The 25,479-nt window shown below is 45.0% G+C and overlaps 1 pseudogene; it reads right to left on the reverse strand.

The window, feature by feature from the left end:
- Positions 1 to 20,375: 20,375 nt before the first annotated feature.
- LOC143680611 (heat shock factor-binding protein 1 pseudogene) lies at positions 20,376 to 20,659 on the reverse strand (annotated as a pseudogene).
- Positions 20,660 to 25,479: the final 4,820 nt, after the last annotated feature.

The following is a 25,479-nucleotide window of genomic DNA, read 5'->3' on the forward strand; positions in this document are numbered from 1 at the left end:
TAGTTTCTCTTTTCGATAGTGTTGTTATGTCTGAGTAAAAAGGGAAGAGAGGAGAAATGGGTTATAGACTTTAGTCACACCTTGTAACGTTTTATTTCTTATTAAAAGTTTTTGGCTGGCATATACTTACCATCTTTCTAGACACTTTTTTACATATTCTGGTATTGATATCTTGCTTGTTAAATGTGTGGAAGCTTTATTCTAAGAGTGAGTCACTTGCTGTTAAAAAATTTTTACCGTATCTTTTGTTATACAGAGGTTTTACTCTGATGAACTCAAATCTTTTTTCATTACAGCTTCTGGCTTTGGTGTCTGATTCCATTTTGAAAATATTTTTCTGTTTTCTTCTTTCTTATATTTTCTTATATTAAATTATTTAATCCATCTGGGGACAGTTTTTGTATAATGTATGTGATTGTGGTCTAACTGTATTTTCCCTAAGTATTTTTATTGAAGTGGGTCTGTTTTTGTACTCGTTTCATTTATCTCTTTATGCTTGTATCAACATCTCACTTAATTGTTATGGTAATATAATGGTCTGAAGATTTTGCCTGAGTTTTAATTTAAAAAATGTCTTGGCTATTCTTGTTATATTCAGAGCAGTCAACTTGTTAGCTTCCATTTAAAAATCCTGTGGGATTTTTAAATTTTCCATTTAAAAATCTAGATAGAAATGGCAGAACATTTATAGATAGATTTGCAAAGAATCACCATCTTTACCATATTGAGTGAGTCTTTCCACTGAAATAGATTTTGTTAAAAGTCCCTCTTTCACCACAGTTTTATTATCTTCATAAGAGTAGGCTTTGTACACTTCAAAAATGTGTGCTTGGGCAGTACAGTGGTGGTTCAGTGGCAGAATTCTCACCTGCCATGCTGGAGACCTGGCGATTCGTGGAGCCTGCCCATGCGGAAGAAAGCTTGTTGGCTTTTGCCACAATTGCTTTCTTCGTTACTGCCATCCCACTGCGTCCTGACTGGTGATGGCTGCTGTGCTGTCTTGTTTTCAGCCACACCACTCAACTTCTGGTAGTTCTAATAGTTTGCAGTTGGTTCTCTTGGATTTGTTCAGTAGATAATACTGTCTGCAAGTACCTTTGTCAGTGTTTCTTCAATGGCTCTAATATTTATACATCTGTTGTTGTCTAATCATATTGATTGGCACCCCAGAGCAGTGTTCAAGAGTTGACGGTCACCTTCTTTTTCTCCAAGTTAATAAAGCTTCTATTTTTGTCTATCGGGGTGGGGAAAAGTAAAATCAGGAATGTGTGTTGAATTCTATGGTCAAATGGCATTTCTGTTTTTCAAAAAGTGTGGGTATTAACATAATGGATTATGTTAATAGATTTCATCTATAGAATCATCCTTATTTCCTAGGAATAACCCAGTTTAGTCAAGCCTACTACATTCCACATGCTTTTTCATAGTATTCTCATTGAGAATGTTGAGAAGTGAGATTGGTTTATACTTTTCTTTGTGCTTAATCCTAGGGTGGTTTTCTGGCCTTATAGAATGAGTTGGAAAGCTGTCCATATTTTTCAGTGCAGTTTGTATGTTGTAGGAGTGTTTATTTCTTGAAAGCTTGCTAGAGCTCACCCTTAAAGTTTTACCTCGTACCTTTTAAAATTTTCTTTTTTAGTTTGACAAGTAAATATTTTAAACATCCAGAAAATACTGCAGTAGACATTTATGATTTCATTCCTCAGGTTGAAAAGATGTTTAACACTTTGCCATTTGTGATATGTGTTTCAGTTCTTACCCACACACCCACACGTGTGCACACACATGTTGTCCCTCCTGACTTCTTGAGTGAGCAATAAAATATCTCAGGAATGTTCTGTAGGCTATGTTTCTTTTTTTGTGTTTTAGAATAAACATTCCATAATGTGTGTCTCAGAGATTGTGAGTGATTGAGTTTGCCACTGTCCCGTGGTGGAGGGTAAGCTCACTTTTTAATAAGAAATAAATAAATGTTGAATGGTGAGGCAAAAGCCCATAACCTCTTTCCATTATTCCTCCTTTTTTCAAAGAGAGATAGCTTTCCTGATATCAACATATATCATTTATGCATGTTTTTGTCTTTATTTGCACGTTCAAATGAAACATTGTAGTATTTTGCAGCCTTTTTTTTTCACCCAATACTGTCTTTGAGAGGTAGCCACGATGGTGCATGTCGCTCTCTCCTTTTCCCTGTAGCATAACCTCTAAAACTGGGACACATCTTAAAGCAGTGTTGTCATGAAATTGATAGCATTTTCTTTTTAACTGACAAAATAATGTGCCTGCCAATGGATGAAGCATCTTAGCTTTGATTAACTCCTGTAGTTAATTCATCTTAATTGGTATAAAGCATTCTATTGCTTGAATATACCCCAGTTATTCCATTTGTGTATCTCAGCTCATTATTTTTCTTACTGGTAGATGATGAGATTGTTGGTGCTTTCACTAGTACAAGCAGTGCCAAAGTGAATGTCCCTCACATCCCCTAAACAAGGGTAATGGATGGAAAAGCTCACTGTAGGGAATAAGCATATTTTACTCTGTAGATATTGCCAGGTGACATCCCAGAGTGGTTGTATTACTTTATATTCCTACATGCAATGTACAAGGAGCTCCTGTTTGTTTTTCACTTTTAGACTTGTATCCATTTGAAATTAATTTTTTATAGGTTGTGGGTGAGGTACCTGATTTTGTCTTTTTCAAATGCATAGCTGTTCGCCTACTCACTACGTAGTTTATTCTTTCTACCTTACTTTGTGATGCCATATCTGTTGTAAGCCAAGTGCCTTTCTGTGCTGTGGTCTGAGTCTCGCCTCCCTGTCTCCTCCATTGGTGTGTGTGTGTGTGTGTGTGTGTGTGTGTGTTGCCTGCCCTGGGGAATTTCAGTTGCTTTTCCAAGCAGCTCCCTGATTAATATTCCTCAGCATTGCCTAGTCTCGCCTCTGCATGTCCATGTGAAGTTTAGAATCAGGGGCAGTGGGGGGGACCCTTGGATTATTTTTTTTAAGGGGAATTTATTAAGTTGCTAGTTTACAGCTGTAAGACCATGAAAAAGTCCAAATTAAGACAAGGCTATAAAAATGTCCAAATTAAGGCATCCAGGGAACGATACCTTGGTTCAAGAAAGCCAGTGATGTTCAGGGTTTCTCTCTTAGCTAGAAAGGCACGTGGTGAAGTCTGCTAGCTTTCTCTTCAGTGGCTTCCTGGGACTCTGTCCATTGTTGGCTATGTTGGTTCTGGAGACTCCGGTGGCTCTCAACCCTTAGGATTTTTATTGGAACTGCTTGGCATTAAAAAAAAATTTGTTTGGAATGAATAGCCATATTTTATATCCCAAATCTCTCCATCCATGAATATGGTAGGCCTATCTCCATCTGTCTTTCATGCTTTCTTTTATATCCCCCAGGAAAGTTTTACACTTTTCTTCATAATGGACTTGCAAATTGTATCTTTCTTTAAAATTGCTTCTTCCAGTTGTTTGTTGCCAGTGGATAGGAATACTAACCAGTCTACCTGCCATCTTACCAAAACCTGGGAGGTTCCTTTGGGCCAACTGGATTTATAGGAGTTGGGGCTTTTATTACTTATTTTTTAAAAATCTTTTATGGTTGGCTAGTTCAGATTTTTCTCTTCTTCCTGAGTCGATTTTGGAAATCATGCATTTCTAGATTTAAAAATTTGTTGGTGATAGTACTACATAGGCTATCTTATTTTTTATATCCCCTCAGTATCTCTGTATGTTTATTTTTGTCGCAATTCTGCTTTTTTGGCACTTTTTTTCCCCTTTATTACTGGATTCTGCTGGGATTTTCAGAGAACCAGTTTTCAAAGAACCTGCTTTTGGTTTTATTGACTGAGCACTGTTGTTGTTGTTAGCTATTGCTATCATTTCTGCTCTGATCTTATTTTCTTCTTTCAACTTTGACTTTATTAGTTCACATTTTAGTTCACGTTTAGTTCATTTACATTTATTCTTTCTTGTCTTCCAATATGTGCATTTCTCTCCTAAGTACTATGATTACATCCCCTGGGTTTTGTTTTCTAGGGTTCCTTTTGCTACTCATTTCTAAATGGCTTGCCATTAAGTTTTTATTTCCTAAACTTGGTGGTGTTTTTTTCTCTCAAAGGACTTTAAAATTTTTCCAATAGATAGGTTTAGGCGGGTGTGCCAGTTTGGAACTGTTGTGTAACCCAGAAAAGCCATATTCTTTAATGCTCATTCAATATTGTTGGGTGGGATTTTTTTTTCATTAAGTTATTTTTATGGAGATGTGATCCACCCAGTTGTGTGTGGGACCTTTTTATTAGGTGGTTTCTTATGGAGATGTGTCTCTATCCATTCAGTGTGGAATTGCTTACTGGAGTCCTTTAAGAGGGAACCATTTTGGAGAGAGCCAGCAGAGCCCACACAGCTAGAGACCTTTGGAGATACAGGAAGAAAACACCCCTAGGGAAGCCATTTGAAACCAGAAGCCAAAGACCCCAACAGATACCAGTCACATGCCTTCCCAGCTGACAGAGGTGTTCCGGATGGCATCAGCCTTTCTTGAGTGAAGCTCGTGGTGCCTTAGTTTGAACATTTTCATGGCTTCAGAATTGTAAACTTGTAACTTATAAATTCCTTTTATGGAAGCTGTTCCATTTCTAGTAGATTGCATTCTGGCAGCTTTAACAAACTAAAGTGGGGTAGGGGGTGGATTTTTTTAATTTTGTTATCCTTTTGTGATCAACTTTTAAATTGTAAGCAAAGTACATGTCAATTTTGTTTCTTGAACTGAACTGAGATGCTTTTTTTTTTTTAAATCTGTTTCCACAGGTTTATTAACAGTTTCCCAGATCCTAATGGGTTTGTGTGGTAGGGGAGAGTGTTTTAGACTGAGCTTGTTTATTGGATTAGTTAAATCTTGTTTTCACTGTTGTCTCTCTGACCTGTTGCTTTAAGAAAGATTTCTGTTCAAGTCTCCCATTAGAATTGTGGATTTGTCCATTTCTCTTTGTATTTCAATTAGCTTTTACTTTATATATTTCAAAGCAGTGATACTAAGAGTTCTGTGATTATTGTACATTCCTGATGGGCTGTACCATTTCAACAGTATAAAATATCTCACTTTTTCCTCTTTAATGCTATTTGCTTAAATTCTATTTGTTGTCGTCTCCCTACATGTTTCAGTAGTATTTTGTTTGGTATAGCTGTTTTTCTGACCTCTTTTTTCCAACTTCCCTATGTCATTTGTTTTACATCTCATTTTAAAATAGCATAAAACTACCTTTATTGTTTCTTTGATTATTTCATTTTCTCGGTTCTGCTTCTAAAACCCTTAGATATTTAGATCTTCTTGTGCTGTCTTCCGCATCTCACCTGTATGCTTGCAATACTTTTCTCTAGCAAGTATTTTGATTTTTTCTAATTTTGACTCTTTTAAAGACCTGATTTTTCTGGAATTTTTCAATCAGTGCAAAAAAAAAAAGGGATCTGACAAAATACAGTATCCTTTCTTGATAGAAACACTTAGAACAGATAGAGCCCTGGGTATTCTTTAGGGTTTTCAAAAATACTGTTGGTTGGGGCTTGGCATACCATGATAATTAGATATATCTAGCTGAAGAAAGCATAAGAGTAACCTCCATAATAGCCTCTGGATTCTATTTCAAGTCTTTTAGCTGGTAATACCTTATTTTTTTACATTTCTTTTCCCCCTTTTGGTCAGGATGGCATTGTCAGTCCCACAGTGCCAGGGCCAGGCTCATCCCTGGGGGTCATATCCCACACTGCGAGGGAGACATTCCCCTGCATGTCATGTCCCATATTCTGCCAGCCAATAATTTTATATCTGGTGAGAATCTCTTTCAAAAATGAGGGAGGGATTAAGACGTTTTCAGATAAACAAAGGCTAGGGGAGCTCATCACCCCTAGAGCTGCCCTCCCTGCATGTCATGTCCCATATAGGGGGTGGGTGGAGTTTACTTGCAGAGTTAGGCTTAGAGAGAGAGGGGCCACATCTGAGCAACAAAGGAGAATCTCTGGAGGTAACTCTTGGGCATAATTATAGGTAGGCTTAGGTTTTCTGCTACAGAAATAAGTTTCATAAGAGCAAGCCTCAAGATTGAAGGCTTGGGCTATTAATTGAAAGTCCCTAATGTAGAGAGAGTATCAGGGATTTCCCAGGTGAGGAAGTTTAATAGTTCCATATTTTTTCTCCAGTCTCAAGGGACTTTGCCAATAGTTTTTAGTAATTTATTTGCCCAACATACTCTGAAATGTGTCAGGGTATTACATTAAGCTACACAGAATTACAAGATCTCATTCCCTATTCTAGGCTTCATGTGTTTAGGTTGCTTAAATGAACAGACCAGACAGATTAAGTTAGATAGTGTGCTACAGAAAATTTAAGTTTTTGACAAAAGAAACATCTCTTCCTTTTGTCTCACATAGGTGAAGTTCTAAAATACAGACAGTACCATTCTTTACCGTGTATTCTGTTTAACCTTAGTCCCAATCAGACCAGCTTCATTCCTATTTCTAATTGAAGTCTGGTCACTTTTTTGGCTTCTTTAACAGTTGCTGTATGGAGTAATGCTGACTTTCAGAGCTGCAGAATTCTAACTCCAAGTCTTAATTGTCACACAAGTACCCAAATTTCCAGGGAAATGCCAGGCTATACACATAAAGCACCACATCTCAGAATTTAGAAATAACACTTAAAGCTCAGGAATCAACGTGACTGCTGAATGAGTTTACAATGTAGGCCCTAATTTTCTTATAAGTATTTTCTAAAAGAGACCATACGATATTTGTTTTTTTGTTTCTGGCTTATTTTGCTCAATATAATTACCTCAGGGTTCATTTACCTTGTTGCAAGGCTCATAACTTTGTTCCTTTCTGTGGCTGCACAATATTCCATCACATGAATGTATCACAATTCACCTTTCTTGTAAGGTTTTGGATGACTGGTTCAATTTCTTTAATTGATTTGTTAAGATCTTCCATTTCTTTTTGAGTCAGTGTAGGTAATTGTGCATTTCTAAGAATTTGTCCAGTTTATAGGTTATCTGGTTTATTGACATACAGTTGTTTATATTATCCACTTACAATCCTTTTTATTTCAGAGGTGTCTGTAGTAATGTCCCCCCTTTTCATTTCTGATTTCGTTGCTGTGTCCTTTCTTTTTTTTTCTTTGTTAGTCTTAGTTCAAGGTTTGCTGATTTTATTGATCTTTTCAAAGAACCAATTTTTGGTGGAATTGATTCTCTCAGTTGTTTTTTTGTTTTCTATTTCATTTATTTCCACTCTGATCTTTGTTATTTCCTTCCTTCTGCTCACTGTGGATATAATTTGCTTTTCTTTTTCTAGTTATTCAGTTTTGAAGTTAGATCTATGCTTTGAAGTCTTTCTTCTTTTTTAATGTAAGCATTCAGAGCTATAAATTTCCCTCTCAGCACTCTCTTTGCTGCAGCCCAAAAGTTTTGGTATGTTGTATTTTAATTTTCATTATCTTTAAGATATTTTCTAATTTCACTTCTGATTTCCTCTTTAACCCACTGGTTGTTTAAGAGTATGTTGTTTAATTTCCACATATTTGTGAAATTTCTCTTTCTCCCTCTGTTACTGATTTCTAGCTTTATTCTGTTGTGGGCTGAGAACGTACATTGTATGATTTCAATATTTTTAAATTTATTGAGACTTGTTTTGTGACCCAACATATGGTCTATCCTGAAGAATGATCTGTGCACACTCAAGGAAATTGTGTATTTTGTTCTCCTTGGTTGCAGTGTTCTATGTATGTCTGTTAGGTCTAGTTGATTTAGTGTATTTTTCATGTCTTGTACTTCCTTCTAGATGGTCTGACTAGATGTTCTAGCCGTTATTGAAAGTGGTGTGTAAAAGCCTCTTACTATTAATGTGAAACTGTCCATTTCTTCCTTCAAATCTGTCAGTATTTGCTTCATATATTTTGGGGCTCTGCTGTTAGGTTCATATATATATTTATAATTGTTACATCTTCCTGTTGAGTTCCCCCCTTTCTCAGTATGTAAGGACCATCTTTCCCTCTCATACTGTTTTTAACTTTAAGTCTATTTTATCCAATATTAATAAAGCCACTTCAGATCTTTTTGCTTACTACTTGCATGGTATATATTTCTCCATCCTTTTACCATCAGCCTACTTGTATCTTTGAGTTCAAGTTGAGTCTCTTGCAGAAAACATTTGGTTGGGTCATGCTTTTTTCTGCCAATCTCTGTCTTTTGATTGGAGAGCTTAATCCATTTACATTTAAAGTCACTAGTGATAATACAGGACTTTCTTCTTCCATTTTGCTATTTAAACTTATAAGTTTTATACCTTTTCAGTTCCTTACTATTATTAACACAATTTTTATATTTGCTTTCTTGTGTTGTACCATATTTGGTGCCTTCTCATTTCTATCTGGGTATATTTTTCATCTGTTTTCCTTGTGGCTATCATAAGATTAAAGTTTAACATCCTAAATATAGAATAGTTTCATTTGGACTCATACCAAGTGAACTTTGAAAGCATGCACACGTGCTTTTCCCGGACCCCTCTGTCCTCCCACCGTTGTTCTGTACTTGTTACCACTTGTATCTTTGTACACTATATGTCCAAAAACGTAGACTTATCTTTACTTTGTATGCGTTTGCATTTTAGCACCTGTAGGAAGTAAGAAGTGGAGTTGCATACCAAACAGTACAATTCAAGAATACTGGCATTTATAATGACCGAAATGGTTAACTTTAGTGCAGTTCTTTATTTCTTTATGCCACTTTGAGTCACTGTCTAGTGTCCCTTCCTTCCGGTCTGAAGAGCTCCCTTTAGCATCGCTTTGAGGGCAGCTCTAGGGGTGATGAGCTCCCCTAGCCTTTGTTTATCTGAAAACGTCTTAATCCCTCCCTCATTTTTGAAAGAGATTCTCACCACATATAAAATTCTTGGCTGGCAGTTCTTTTCCTTCAGCCCTTTAAGTATTTCATTGCCCTACCTTCTTGCCTCCATGGGTTCTGATGAGAAATCAGCACTCAGTCTTATCGGGACTCCCTTACAAGCTGCATGTTGCTTTTCTCTCGCAGGTTTCAGAACTCTCTCCTTGTCCATTGCATTTGATGGTGTGATCAATATATGACAGGGTGTATTTATCTTCATGTTTATACTGTTTGGTCTCTGAGCTTTCTGGATGTACATATTTATGTCTTTTTCTAAGTTTGCGAAGTTCTCTGTCATCATTTCTTTGACTATTCCCTGTGTCCTTTTCTCTCTCTCTTCCTTCTAGGGCATCCATGATGTGTATATTGTGCACTTGATGGTTTTCCAAAGCTGCCTTAATCTTTTTCACTTTGAATATTTTTTTTTCTTTCTGCACCTCAGCCTGACTCATTTCAAGAAAGAGCACCGATTCTTCTGCTAGCACAAATCTGCTCTAGAAACCTTCCTGGGAATCTTTCATTTCAGATATTATAGTCTTCAACTCCAGTAGTTCTGTTGGTTCCTTTTTAAAATTTCTGTCTCTCAACTTACACTCTTATATTGATCATTCCTTGTTTTCCTGGTATCCTTTAGTTCTTTCTCTGTACTGTCCTTCATCTCCTTGAGCATTTTTGAGAGAGTTTTTTAAAGGCTTTGTTCAGTATGTCTGCATTATCTTCTTCATTGGTGGTTCTGTATTTTTATCCTTCTCCTTTGGAAGGGCCATCATTTCCTTTTTCTTTGTCTTGTACTCTTATTGCACACGGGACACTTTAATATTTTTAAATGTTAACTCTGGGAATTATTCCCTGGGATATCTGTTTCTTGGTTTTGTAACAAAGCTGGTGATAAGACAGATTTCCTTGAGCTTCAGCCCTCTTATCAAGAAGGTCTGCTCAAGGCGGATGCTGTGCAGGTTTCTCCCTGTCTTACTGGGCCTCTGACTTGTCCTGGGTTTTTGCTTTGTAGTTGTTTTGGAGTTCCCCTGTGTTTTAGTTTGCTAATACTGCCAGAATGCAATATATCAGAAATGGGTTGGCTTTCCTAAGGGGAATTTATTAAGTCACAAGTTTATAATTCTAAGGCCATGAAAACTTCCAAACTAAGGCATCCAGAAAAAGATACCTTGACTCAAGAAATGCCAATGGGAAGGAACACCTCTGTCAGCTGGGAAAGCACTTGGCTGGCATCTGTTGGACCTTCAGCTTCTGCTTTCAAACAGCTTTCCCGGGAGTGTTTTTTTTCTGCATCTCCAAAGGTCTCTGTCTGTGTTGGCTCTGAGCTTTTTCCAAAATGGTTCCCTCTTAAAGGACACCAGGAGGCTGATTAATACGCACCTTGAATGGGTGGAGACACATCTCCATGGAAAACACCTAATCAAAAAGTCCCACCCTAAACAGTAGTTCTGTCTCCACAAGATTGGACTAGGAAAAAGAACATGGCTTTTCTGGGGTATGTTCCAGTTTCAAACTAGCACACTGTTTATAGGAGTTTGGGGTCCCCTCTGTCTTCCAGAGGACAAACCTCCCTCTCCCATGTATCTGAATCCAAGACTGGAGAAGAGGGAAGGAAGTGATTATCTTTCAGATCCAAGAGTGAATCTTAGCTGAGTGGCTCATTCTACTTAAATGAGGAATAAAAGGGCACATGTACTAAGTAAGGGGTACAGGAGTGAGGCTTGGAAGGGGCCTGACTGATTGGGCCTGCAGCTTTGGCTGCCCAGCCAGCCCGTTGTTCCTTTGAGAGATGTTAGTATTATTTTTCTGAAGGCCAGAGCAATGAATTACTACTATTTTTTTTTATTGATAAGAGTATGGCATTTAAGAAATTGAATGTCTCTTCGGGGTACTTAACTGGGAGAAAGCCTCACTCTTTTTACACTGCTGCAGGACTTGGTAGGCACAGCCTTTTCCCTTTTCCTAGTTCTAGAGCTCAGGTGAGGGCAGTTAGTTTTGTTTTGTGCTCTAAAGTTCCTGGGGACAGGGCTTTGGCTTATTAAACTGGGAGCCCTCATTGCTTAAGGGAATTAAAGGAATTTCTCAGGTTATGCTATTTTTTAAAAACTCTTCTCCAATGGTGTCATGAGTCATTGACATAGCATCATCTTGATAAATAACTCCCAATCTTTATTTCTATTACTGACCTCTGAACTCTAATCATGAATTTCTAATTTATCAGTTCAAACTTTTTAATTCACTCTTTTCCTGCTACAACCCTCTCTTCCCACCACTGTCAACTGTGATACCATTGTTTTTCCAGTCGCCTGGGATATAGACTTTACAGAATCCTTTTTTATTCCACCTTTTAAATCATGCCACGTAACCATTGAAAACAAAAGGATTGAAATAAGTGGAAAACTTCATATTCAGTTAAGTAAAGTTACAGCTATAACTGTGTACTACAAATTATGAAGATAATCTGCCAGATATTTTTGGACTAAAACAAGGTGGATCCAAAAGACAACAGATCTCTCAGGCTTGAGAGAGTATTCTCTCAAAGGAAGTGTCCCTAATCTGAAAAGCTCACTTAAATCTCCAGAGAGAGTGAGGAGATGGCCAGGGGGCTGGACCGGGCCCCTGCTTGGTCATGCGCGTGGACTTAGTCCATGTCCTAAACGACAGGGGATGCAGAGTTGATGAGCTGTCTCGGGATCACTGCATTCCTACATTCCCACCTCCGCTGGAGAGAGAGAGGATCTGCACAGCCACTTGCAAGTGGTGGCTGGATTCAGAGACCTGCTGCTGAGGCTTCCCCAAAACTGTGCTGACCTCTTGCTCTGCTCAGGGTCAACCATTGAATGTCGATGTGCCCCCACCCACCTTGGTGAAAGCCCAAACCGAAACCATCAGCTACTTCAAGTAGCGACTTTCCCCACCGTGTTCAGTAATTAGAAGGCCTGGCTAGCATGGCCATCAGGCCGAAAGGACCCTGTAGGAGGTCTGTGCCTGCCCTCCCCTCCCCCCATCAGATAGAGCAAAATGGAAAAGAACAAGTAAAAGACAGGTGAAGAATATATCCCAACAGTATTTCCCAGGAAAGAAAAGATTCCAGAAATCTCCATACTCTCAAATTAGAGAACTTGAACTCTGAAAAAGAGCTCAAAGAAGTGATGGTGAGATGAAGAAGATGGAAATTGAGCCTGCAAAGAGTTGCAGATCAAAGAATCTAGATTAACAAGGTAGATGTAATTGCTACATATTCAACTCTGCATCCTTGAAACAGATAATATACCTTTAAAGCAACCACGATCATTTGCAGAAACTGGGTATCAAAGCCACAAAGAATCTCAAGTTCAAAAATTAAAAGTAAAACCAAAGAAGTACCATATTGGAAATTCTTTAAGCTTTCAGATCAAGGAAAAAAGATAACCAAGCAGCTCGAAAGTGACTGATGAAGACACTACATATCAAAGGCAATCTAAGCTTCGGCTGAGCAGGTGGGCTGTCAGCCAGACCCTCATGGCAGTCCCTGGTGCACTGCTCGCCTGATGTGGAACCACGGGCAGTGCTGTCACTTCTCGGCCTCCCTTGCCATGTAGGTGAGGAAGGAGCCAGCATGCAGTAAGTGACCTGAAACACCGACTGTTGCTGCTGTCCCACAAGCTGTGGGGTGTGTGTAAGAGGAGAGCTACACATAAAAGGAAGAATAAAAAGAATAGAAAATTCAACTCAGGAAATAAGAACACAAACTCTAAAATAACTAAAGGAGACAAGGGCAGAAACCGAAGAATCAAAAAATAGAAAAACTACTAACAAATGCAAGGAGGAGAAAGTATCTGACATTTATTGAGTGCTTATCGTAAGCCTGACATTGTTCTCAGGAAATTAACTCTAATGCATTTAGTCCTTTAATCATTACATCCATCCTGTTAAGTTGATATCATTACTAATTCCAATTTTGCAGAAAAGGAAACTGAGGTGCATAGAAAATAAATAACTTGTTGGTGGTCACACGGCTGGTAAATGGACAGAACCAAGCACCAAATCCAGGCAGTGTGGCTTTAGGCCCAGGAGCCCGCACTCTTTTTTTTTTTTTTTTTTTAACATTTTTAAATTGTGAAATAGATATGCAAAAAAGCAATACATTTCAAAGCACATTGAAACAAGTAGTTATAGAACAGATTGAAATATTTGGTATGGGTTACAGTTCCACAATTTCATGTTTTTCCTTCTGGCTGCTCCAAGACACTGGAGACTAAAAAGAAATATCATTAAAATGATTCAGTGGTTATTTTAGTTTTCTAAAACATACCAGAGATGAATCGGCTTTTAGGGGATTTATTTAGTTAAAAATTTATAGTTTTTCAGAGGAAAGGCAACTAGCTTTCATCTGAAGCTCTGCTACATGGAAGGCACAGGGTGATGTCTGCTGGCCTCTCCTGGCTTCTGGGTTCCAACAGCCTTCTCTGGGGTGATTCCTTTACCGCATCTCCAAACGTCTGGGCTGAGCTGCTGAGCCCTCTTCTGACCTCTCTCTTTTAAGCCTCCAGCTAATTAAATTAAACCGCACTCATTGTGGAAGGCACTTCACTTAGCTGACTGCAATTATAATCAGCCATAGATGACTTTCACATACTGATGATTTAAGTCCACAGAAACAGAAGGATGGGGCATCTTCACCTGGCCAAGTTGACACCCGAACAAGTGAGTATGACTACCACATTAGTCACACTCATATGTTAAATCCAAACTTCTACAACTCCTTCTCCTTTGATCCTTCTCACAACCTTTAGGGATATTTGGATTATGCCCATTCTAACTTTTTCATGTTGAAAAGGAGCATCAATAATATGGGATAGGGGAATGGAACTGGGTGATGTTCTGGAGAGGCTGGCCCCTCCGGGTTTCCGGACTTATCTGGCCCAAGAACCATCTGGAGGTTTTAGGTTTCTGAAAAGTAAACAGTGCATGCACATTTTGTAGGATCTCAGAGCCCTGGATGTTCCTTAGTAACCCTAAGGTTGTTACTAAGGAACAGGAATGGTTTTTGTTTGGGGTTGGCAAGCCATGGTAAAGAGCAATATCTAGCTGAGGCTTGTGTAAAAGTACCCTCCAGAGTAGCCTTTCGACTCTGAACTCTCAGCCACTGATACCTTATTTATTCCTCCTCTTTTCCCCCTCTGGTCAGGAAGGCATTGTCCATCCTGCGATGTCATGTCCAGGCCTCATCCCTGGGGTCAGCTCCCAAGGAAGAGCCCACTCTCTTAATGACATTAGCCTCCCTTTGATAATAAACTAGTTATATTTAAATAATGCTTTTAAGCTTTCGGGAAATCAGGAAACGTCAAAACTTTTTTTTTTTTTCACATGGGCAGGCACTGGGAATCGAACCCGGCATGGCAGGTGAGAACTCTGCCACTGAGCCACTGTGCCCCACCCCAAACTTATTTTTAAGAAGCCAACAAATTTACTAAAACCTGACAATGACTACATGCCATAAATAATGAGCTATTATCCAAACCAATTCTGATACAAAAATCCCAAGTAGTATATTAGATTATAGAATCCAGTTTATAGAATAAAACCAAATTAGGTTCATCTCAGTTGTAGGAAATCTAATCATACAAGGTCTAAGGATTAAAACCAAACACATAATCATCTTGATCTGTTTGATAAAAGTCAACATCCATTCCAGATTTTAAGTGCTTAATAAAATAGGAATGGTGCCCATGTATTTCATATGAAGATGAAAACAACGGAAGCTCTGTGCATTAGTATAACACCAGAGCATTTCCATTTCCATCAGGAACAAGCCAAGGATGCCCACTCTCATCAATATTTTTAGCATTGTCTTAGAAGCTACTGCAATATTTGAAAGACACAGAATAGTGATTATAGATGCTCTCTAGAAAACTGGAGAAGCTACTAAATAAAACTTATAAATATTCAAATCAGAGAATTCAGAAATGGTACTTGGCTATGAAATTAAGAAATTACTAGTTTTTCCACATATAAAGAGCTAATTATAGGTTAAAAGAACATTTATAATATTAAGAAGGCAAACAGCATTTACTCATTCAATACAAATGTGTTCCTGCACCACGTGTGCAGGGGGCCTGATGACAGAGAAACACTCCTGCCTTGGTAGTTTCCAGGTCCACCGGAAGGTAAGCAGGTGTGCGCCCTGCGGCTACGCGGGGCAGGCGGTGGTGAGAGCCTCGCGGTCGGGAAGGGGTTGGCTGCCGCAAGGGCGCTCCGTGCAGGAACAGCCAGTGCGGAGGCCTGGAGGCTGCGCCGTCAGAGGCAAGGCCGAGGGGCCAGCGCGGGCAGGTGGAGCCCATGCTGGGTGGGATGGAGGCCAGACTGGGGTGGGGTGGGGTGGGAGCCCAGGGAGGGAGGGAGAGAGGGAGTGGAGGACCTAGAGTTCATTTTCAGAAGTGAAGGGAGAAGGAAAGGGGGAGGCTTTGTTGTGTTTTAGTGGAGAAGCTATGTTTGGGCCTTTTCTCCGACTGGGCACATGATTTGGGGCCCCTGCCCTGGCCCAGAGGCCCCGCCGAGTCACAGGGCCCTGTCCCCGCTCTGGGTCCACCCGACAGGACAAGGGGGCCTGAGAGTTTTGCAGCCCACGTGAATTTCCTTCCAGAGGTAACATGAAAAGCCACAGGAGTCCCTTCCAGTGCAATGCAGGGGTGCTGGGGAGGGACCACTGGCTGGACCCGGCCAGCATCAGCGACGCCCCGAGCCGCCCCCCGTTCCTGCTCCCTAGGCTCATGCGAGGGGACTCGGGCTCCCTGAAGGCCTCCTCCGGGAGCTCCTCCTGGTTCTCCCTGCTCGGGTGGCCTCCGCCAAGGACCAACAGCCCAGCTGGGACGCCGACCACCCGGAGACACACCTCAGCCTGGCCTCGGCGTTTCCTGCTCCATCAGGCCGAACATCTCGTCTGTGCATCTGCGGCCTACAAACAGGATGGCTTTTCATTTTTACGTGGTATGACTTAAAACACCCTAGCACGCCCAGCTGCACACAGCGCAGCCGCACTGAGCCCATGTGCTCCCCTCAGCGCTGGTCCTGACCGTCCCAGGGGCTCTACAGGGCCAACTCTTCCCCACCCCAGCACCCCACCCCACCCACCCTAGCCTCTCCACCCCCCCAACCTCCCTACCCCCACTCCAGCCTCCCTACTCCCCCAGCCCCCCATCCCAACCTCCCCATTCCCCAGCCTCCCTATCCCCCACCCCAGCCTCTCCATCCCCCCAGCGTCCCTACTCCCACCTCTGCCTCCCTACCCCCCACCCCAGACTTCCTACACCCTCACACCATCCTCCCTACCCCCCACCCCAGCCTCCCCCACCCACCCCATCCCCAGCCTGTCCACAGCCCCAGCCGCCCCACCCCCACCAGCCTCTCCACCCCACTCTGTGGATTCCAACCTCTTGGTTCCCCGGCCCGCACTCCTCCCTTTCCCCGCACAAGCCGCGTCTGATCCTCCAGGAAACCCCGGTGCGCCCCCTGCAACCCGCAGCCAAGCCCCACGCCTCCCGCCCCCTCGGTCCGAGCTGTGAGTCCACCTGATTGCTGCAGGAGCTTCCTGCCCGGTGTTGCCACTGCTGCTCCTGCCCCAGGCCGGGTTCTCCCGAGCCGGCCTTTTAAATAGCGCCGCACCGCCCTCTCCGCTCAAACTTTGCCTCGACTCAGGCTCCTCGGAGGCGCCGGGGAGGTCCGCGGCATCGCCGGTGCCTGGGGCTCGTCCCCCCGGGCTTTCGTCCTCCCCCGCGCCGCGCGCCCCGCCCTCTTCCGTTCCAGCCCCCCGAAAACCACAGCCTGTTCGGCGCGCCTCCCTGTCTTCTGCCGCGGCTGCTCCGTGGCGCGGCTCACCTTCTGGAGCGCCCAAGGACGTGCCTCGACACTGATGTCTGTCTGTCCGCCCGTCCGAATGAAGCTCATTGGGGCTCGTTGTCCACCTGCGAGCCGCAGCCAGAGCCATTTCTGGGGGTGACGCGCCCCCCCAGTGGGGGACACATACCTCTGGAGGACACACGCCCCTGGGGGACACGCGCCCCTGGAAGACACACGCCCCGTGGGGGACGCGCTCCCGTGGGAGACACACGCCCCGTGGGGGACCAGCACTGCTTCGGCTCTGTGGGGGAGGGGCCGAGCTCCCCGCTGCCCTCGGAGCGGCTGAACAACAGGCCCCCGCTGGCTCCCGGCGCCCCGGGCGGGTGGCGTCCTGTCCACCCTGGGCTGGGCTGCGTGCTCCCTGGCGCCCCCTCCTCAAGGCTGTACCAGGACCCATGGGGGCCCCGGGACCGCACCGGCCCCGACCTCCTCAAGGCCTGGCAGAGGCGGGTTCACGGCCCCGGGCGGGGACTGAGGGCACGAGCGGGTCCCCCACGGGGTGCGTGTCCCCCACTGGACTCTCGGCCGGCAGTCCAGGACCCTGGGTGCCCGGGGAAGGGGCAGAGGGCGCCGGGTGGGCCGAATCCTACCACCTTGGAGGAACTCGGCGCGGGTCTCTCCTGCCGCCCCTTGGGGTGGAGCCCCCGCGGCAGGACATGCCCCTCTCGATGCAGAGGCGCCGGGACGTGGAGGCGGCGCGCGTGGGCCGCCTTAGGAACCTCAGCAGGCAGCTGCCTCTGCGCCTTGCACGCCTCCCTCCTGGCCCCACACCCGCCCCTCGCCCGCCAGCTCCTTCCTCCCGTCCGGCCACCGCTGTCCTGTCCCGGGAAGCCTGGCGCGCGCCCCGGAGACCCGCAGACACCAGCGGACCCCGAGGAGGCCCCGCGGCCGGCGGAAGGCAGGAGGGGGCACGGCGATCCCTCCAGTATGTGCCCGTCCAGGGGCGGGTGAGGCAGGACCAGGCCAGTCTCGAGGGAGGGGCGCGCCGGACGGCGAGGGACAGGCCGGTGGCCCGGTGGCGGGCCGCCATGGGTGGGCACGTGTGAGCAAAGGCCCTAGGAGTACAGGGTGCAGCTGGGCGCAGGGAGAGAGGACGTCTTTGGAGAGAGGCTCTGCTGTGAGTCCCCCACCCCCACCCCCAGGACACACAGAGGCCACCGCCGCAGGCCTGTGGGGGGGCAGGGGAGGCCACCGGGGCCCAGAACTCCCCCAGGACAGGTGCAGGTCCTGGCATGAGGAGCCATTTGGAAACAGGGTCTTGGTGATTTAGGGTGAGGCCCACGGGACCAGGTGGGGGGTGGTGGTGGGCTCTGTCCGACGTGCCTGGAGCCCCTGTCAGCAGGGGAAGGGGGACGCCAGGTGGCAGAAGGTGACAGAGACGCAGGCTCTGAGCTGTGGCAGGCGGCCCTGCAACCACCGCGCCACTGCCGCTCAGGGATGTTAGTCGCAGCGGCCCTGGCTGACCTGGACAGGCCCGGCAGTGGCGGGACCCCCTGTGCCCCTCAGCTGGGCAGCCTGGTCCACCCCCCTTTGGGGGGTTCCAAGCTGAGAGGGGAGGGTCTGGAGGGGCCCCGATGGGTGGGTAGGGGCTCCGCGGGGGGAGGTGGAGGGGCCCTGTGCATGTATGTTTCCACGAGGAGAGACGTGCGCAGCCAACCGGGGAGGCCGCCTGACACCACATCCAGGGGGCCCTTTTTCCCCAGGGCCCGGCCCGGGGCCTTCGCATCCCCACGGCACAGGTCCGTGATGCGCCCGCCCTGCGCATTCCCGAGGACAGTGCTGTCCTCAGTGTGACAGCAACCCCTGTCCTGTCAATTCCCATGCCCCACCCCGGCCTGCGCGCCACCTGGTGGAGGGCGGGCTGGGTCTGGTGGGCTTCTCCTCTTCTGCTCCGGCAGGGACCATCCGGGAGCACCGGGTCCAGGCGGCATCCCCAGGGCCGCGCTTGGGCTCGACTCTGCGGGGCTCAGCCATGCGGCAGGGCGGCCCACGGAAACAAAGGTTACGATTTTATTGATAGATTTTCTTATTTCAGGCGTCATTATTCACGGCAGACATTTCTGGTGGAGAAACTGCCTTGGAAATCGTTCTCCCGCATCACCGACAGAAGCCAACCCCTAAGGAAGGCCGGACTCTCAGTACAGCCGCGGTGGATGGGAGCCCTGCCATGCGCCGCTGACCAGGCTTGAGCGCGTTCTGCCCGGGTTCACCGGCCTTGCCCCATATGGATGGAAGGACTTGCAGCACCGCCCAGTGGTCTGCTCAGAGTTCTTTCTGCAGCTGGGGCATAACAGCCACTAATCCACTTTATACTGAAGGATTTTACTGAAAAAATCCTTTGTTCCCATATGACTTATAAACAGAACACAGTATTTCTTAATATTTTTATATACTTGTAATACAATCAATACTAGTGACATTGGAAACAATAAAAAAAAATCATACCGTGTTCATTAAGGATTTTCTTCTGTCAAGTACTATGCTATTCCTCAAATTTTTAAATTTTCCACATTTTTGTAACATAAAGTCGTTCTGTTGTGGCCATCACATGAATCTCCTCTGAGGTTGTACTAGCCCAACAACACGTTGGAGTGATAAGAATTTTTACCCTGGGCATCTATGATCAATAAAAAATTGTTATTCTAAAAGAATTTAGCTAAGAAATTGTTAAATAAAACTAATTCTTAAGACCTTGTCCTACTACTACAAAGCACTTGTCAACAAAGACCCGTGCCAAGTGAGTGGGATGGACTTACTGTGGTCTCTTCCCCCTTTCTGTTTCTTTTTCCAATCAGGAGCTCAGAGAAAAGATGGAGTAATTGAATTTTAGAATCCTGCCAGATTTTTTGTGGTAACGGTGCCGATGAACACTGTGGGTTCTACCGGATTAGAATCTCATGCAAAATGCTAACAATTCAGTTCACTGGGCTGTTCCATTATTTTCCATATTTAACAATTCTAGCACACTACAGTGGCAGCAGTTACTTTTCATCAACTGAGCATCTGACCTCAGGGACTTAAAACAGAAATAGATCTGTGGTTTGATTCTGAGTTTTGGTAACAAATTAGTGTCAAATATTTCTGAATAACCAACTTTCAAACCTTTTTGGCCAGTTCAAAAATACTGCCAACCTACAATTTGGTATTAGTTCAACAGTCACTTTGTGCTAAAAATGAAAACCCCTAACTTCCCATAATCGAAGGACTTACTATTTGTCTAAATTACATGCAATTTTTATCAAATAACAGCTACTACAAAAGGAATGACAGAAAAAAAGTGACTTCACAAAAATACACTAAAATATTTGACAGTATTATGTAGGAACTGGCAGAGTTTTAGTGTTAAATATTTAAAAACATGACTGACTAACGTCCAAGATGCTAAATTACCATGTTCAAGAAAATGGGGGGAAAATCACTCTGAAAATGAACAATATAGCAATGATAAGAATGCACACTTTTTAATATAAATCCTGTGTACACACAGTAGTTGCAAAAAGCCATTAGGTCTTCTCTTGGCTTGTAGCAGCAGTATTCCAGATTTCATTGCAAATCAGCAACCTTCAACTCTTCTGTGTGGCAGGTGCCTAGTTTTCACCTTCCGGCTCCTCCACCCCAGCCTGCGTCATGAGGTCTGCAGTGCTTTCCTCAAGGTCGTCAGTGTGGCTACTCACATCAATTCTGCCAATGATTTGGTCCGACACATCTGAAATTTATGTTGCATCTATTGCAGCAGTGTCTGCACCACTGAGGTGAAAGCCTGCAAAGTCTTGGGGTCGGTCTCATTCGTCTCCCCAGTTCCCAGCTTGGCCAAGGTGTACGTTTTGAAAAGGAAGGGACAAAACATTGTTACTCATAGATGATGTGATTGTTTTACATCAAAGACTCAAAAGAACCTCATTAGGTGTCTAGTGAAAATCAATAACATTTCTCTACACCAGCAGCAAGTACTTAGAAATCATAATATGTCATTTAAACAGGAACCATGGCAATCAATCTAACAAAAATCATGCAGAATTTACATTGAGAAAACAATAAAATTAATGGAAACACATTATAAAAGACGAACTAGAAATATACTATCTTAATGGATAGGAAGAACCAATGTAAAACACATGTCAGTAGAGGAGGAAAGATGCAAGACCCAAGACGCTCTTAAAGAAGAGTAAGATGGGAACAGGTGCCCAGGGTTGGAGACTTATTGTGAAGCTGCGATAAAGAAGACAATGAGACAGAGTGCAGACAGGCAAACTGAGAGCGAGTCCACCCAGACAGATGAGGCTGGAAACAAACCCGCACAGATATGGAAATTTGGTCTGCAGCAGATGGGGCCATGTGAGGGAGTTGTGGAGGAGAACCAGTCAATAACCAGGATGAGGGAAGTAATGTGGAAGAAATGTGGAATGGCATCCCTACCTCAAACCATACATCGAGATAGATTCCAGATGGATTAAAGATGGAAATGGGGAAAATCAAACTTCTAGAAGAAAATTTAGCTGTCTTTATGACCTGGGGATACTTCAGGATTTCTTAATCATGACACAGGACATCCTACCTGTAAAGGAAGTTTGTTAAGTTAGGTTTTGTTGATGTTAAGAACTTGTGTTCGACTGAATGAAGCTGCATGTGAGAATGATAGAGGGAGGAGGGCTGGGGGCATAAATGAAATCAGAAAGAAAGATAGATGTAATGGAGAGGCGTGAGGGAACTGCCTGAAAATGTAGAGCCTTGTTCCAGTAGCCATGTTTCTTGAGGATGATTGAATAATGATATAGCTTTCACAACGTGACTGTGTGATTGTGAAAACCTTGTGTCTGATGCTCCTTTTATCTACCTTGTCAACGGACGAGTAGAACATATGGAATAAAAATAAATAATAGGGGGAACAAATGTTAAAATAAATTTAGTTTGAAATGCTAAATGAAAGTGAGGGGTAAGGAGTATGGTATGCATAATCTTTTCTTTTCTGTTATCGTTTTATTTCTTTTTTGGTTGTCTTTTTATTTCTTTTTCTGAATTGATGCAAATGTTCTAAGAAATGATGAATATGCAACTATGTGATATATTATGAATTACTGATTATATATGTAGAACAGAATAATACGTTAATCTTTTTGTTTGTTCTTAATTTTTTAAAATTAATAAATAAATTAAAAAAAAAGAGAACTTGTGTTCGTTCGTGGACACCGGAAAGAAAGTGAAGATTCAACTTGCAACCTGGGATGCAATAACCACAGCATGTGTAACTGAAAAAATAGTAACACCCAGACCACAAACAACCCCTGTATATGATTAAGAAAAAGACAAGCAACCCGACAGAAGAATGGGTAAAAACTTTAAACAGAAATTTCCCACGAGAGGAAACACGAATGGCAAATAAACACATTCAAACTCACCAGCAATCAGGGAAATGCAAATTGAGGTCTCAACTAGAAATTACTTACCACTCTCTGGGTGGGAAAAATCAAGAGGTTTGCCCATATCTAATTTTGGCAAGGGGATAGATTTAAAAACCACTTGTTGCCAGTGAGTGTGTAAGTTGCAACAATCATGGGTGCATAATTGGAAACTGCCATGTGGAGCTGTGCTCTGGCTTTCCCTGTGACAGCACGTCCCCTCCTGGGACATAAGCTAGGAAAACTCTTGCACGTTCATATCAGGGAAAGGGGACGGTGGCCGTGGCCCTGTCTCCTGAACGGTGGAGGCGTGTGAGCCTCGAGGGGTTGGGTTCTGCCATGCTGACGGAGACAGCCAGCCCCAAACTGTGCCCATGATAATGCATTTTCCTGAAGCTCGACGTGCAAAGTGAACCCCTATATCACTGTGAGACACATATGTGTGCGTGTGTGTCAGACGAAGGAAATGGCAAGCCCGGAGGTCAGGACGCGGTAGCATGCCTGCTGGCTCGTCGACGGGGGCCTGTTCTCCTAGGCGGGTGGTTTAGGGACGGGCTTCAACTTATGACTGTGCTTTGCATTCCTGTCACATATTCCTTTTATGTACTAAGTGCACTGCAACAGGACAGCGGAGAAACCCCGGGCAAATGCCTGCCCTGCGGCCAGGCTCTGCACTGGGGCACCCAGTGGCTTTGAAGCACAGCCCATGAGGGCATCACGTGTCCAGCCGTGACCATGGGCCCCGGGAAGGCAGCGCGGCCCCACCAGGGCGGGCTTTCCAGAGGCAGGAGGCATTTTCGCGCAGCGTGTCGTTCCACTCATGTGACCTGCTCCTGTCCCCCACCCTCCTGATGGACACAAGTCCAGGTACTAGAGCGAGAGGGGCCTGAGTAAAAACGAGGACGTGCCATCGCTCCCCCAGGCCTCCTGTGGGAGCCCGTCTGGCTGGACAGGACATGCAGCACTAAGGGGCCGTCCCTGTCCCGCAGGGTCCCAGGTGCCCCACGGAGGCAGTTCCCAGTCCAGCCACACTGCCACCGGTGGACACCGTGCCACGTCCACGCGGGACAGCCACGTGCACGCCCAACGCCGCTGGTGGCAGGAACTCCACAAGCTGCGTGCACCACTGGACATCTCTGCTGAAGGTGAAAGGCTGTGTCTTCATGTGTTGGCCCCAGAGGCCTCAGTCATGCTGTCTGTCCCTCTGTCTGTCTCTTGCCTGCCCTCTGTCTAGCTCTGCTTCCTGCCTCCCTAGCCTCTCCCTGTCCTCACAGGGCGTGGTGCTGGCACTGAGCACAGCTGCCTGGGCGAGGTCTCCTCAGCGCGCTCCTTCCAGAAACCAAGGGTGGAATTCCCAGGGAAAGCGAGATGTGCGTGGCCGGGACGTCCCCACGGCGTTGCTGTCCCTGTGGCCAGCCCGTTGCTGTCCCCGTGGCGTGGCCGAGCGCGACTCACCTCCATGGGGGCTCCCTGGTGGTGGGGGAGATGCTGTCAGGGCTCAGGTGGCCCGGGCTCCAGTGCTGTGCTCCTTAGATGCGCAGGTCTCAACTCGTCTCTTCAGAATTTCGCGTAATGATCAGTGTTTTATGTGAAAATGCCAAGGCTGATGAACTGCTCGGAGTGCTTTAATTAAAAACTGAGTGGGCCAATTTGAAAATGGAGAAGTGGCATTTTATCGGCTCCCCGATATATTTACACGCGGAGTCCATCATACGAGGCCGGAACCGAGAGGCCGAGCACGCGGTCACTGAGCCCGACGGTGACACCTGAGCTGCCCGCCGCGCTCACGCTGAGCAGGCCCAGCCGAGGCCCGCGGCCGGTGAGTCCTAGGCAAGGGCGGCGTGTGCCAAACCACGGTCTAACAGTGGCGCTTTGGGGGCAGCTGGGAGAACGTGGCCATGTGCCGGAACACGAGGCCCCACGACGGTCCCAGCAGGTGGCTTGACTTGTCAGAGCTCATTTTGTTTCGATCAGCTTAAAATGAGGCGGTCAGGTGGATACATGGACACGTGCCCAGGCCAGCCCCCCCGCCCCACGCACAGTGACCGCTGGGGCACTTGGCTGGCTTTCTGTAAGGCTCCTGCCGGGGAACGTCTGTCGTCAGCCTAGGTTTCAGCAGAAAGCAGCGGCTTCGTTAATTCCGGGATTTTGTTGGGCGACTTCTTAGAACACGGCCCAGTCTGTGTCCGTGTGATTATGGGCATTACTTCTCCGGGCTCTGGGGAATCAGCGCCGCATCGCAAAGGGGTCGTGCGGGTTGGGGCTGGCGCTGATGCCAGCAGGAGCAATTGCTGGGAAATCTGTAATCACCAAACCATTCGAATCTTCTCAAATCTTTTTTTTTTTTTTTTTAGCTTTCATTTTGAAATCATTTAAAACTTATGGGACAGTTGCAAAACTAATACAAACCTGATACAGAGAACTCCAGCATACCTCCTGCCCGATCCACCAGCTTTAACATTTGGCCACCTTGCCGTATCATTCCATCATCTGCTTCTATCGTCTATCTGCCGTATCATTCCATCATCTGCTTCTATCGTCTATCTGCCGTATCATTCCATCATCTGCTTCTGTCGTCTATCTGCCGTATCATTCCATCATCTGCTTCTATCGTCTATCTGCCGTATCATCCCATCATCTGCTTCTATCGTCTACCTGCCGTATCATCCCATCATCTGCTTCTATCGTCTACCTGCCGTATCATCCCATCATCTGCTTCTATCGTCTACCTGCCGTATCATCCCATCATCTGCTTCTATCGTCTACCTGCCGTATCATCCCATCATCTGCTTCTATCGTCTATCTGCCGTATCATCCCATCATCTGCTTCTATCGTCTATCTGCCGTATCATTCCATCATCTGCTTCTATCGTCTATCTGCCTGTCTTTCCACCTACCTAGCTCATCTCTGTTGTTCCATCCAGCCAGCTTTCTGGATGTTTGAGAGCAGGCTGCACACGTCACACTCCTTAAACACATAATACCTCCCTGTCCATTCCCTATGAGCAAGGATGTTTGCTTACGTAAGCACCTCAGGTGCAGTTAACCAAGTTCAAGAAATGGAACATTGCTCTAAAGCCCACAGTCTATAGTCCAACTTTTCTTACCTGCTAGGAGTGTCTTCTGAGCCTTTTCTCCTCCACTCTTAGATTCTATCCAGTATCCCATATCGTACTGAATTTTCATTGTCTCTTCAGTTTCTCTTTCTTTTTGTTGGTGCAAACATATACACAACAGAAACTTCCCAGGCACACTGTTCGGTAGGATTAAC

Source organism: Tamandua tetradactyla, chromosome 4, assembly GCF_023851605.1.
Source record: "Tamandua tetradactyla isolate mTamTet1 chromosome 4, mTamTet1.pri, whole genome shotgun sequence".
In the NCBI taxonomy this organism is placed as follows: domain Eukaryota; kingdom Metazoa; phylum Chordata; class Mammalia; order Pilosa; family Myrmecophagidae; genus Tamandua; species Tamandua tetradactyla.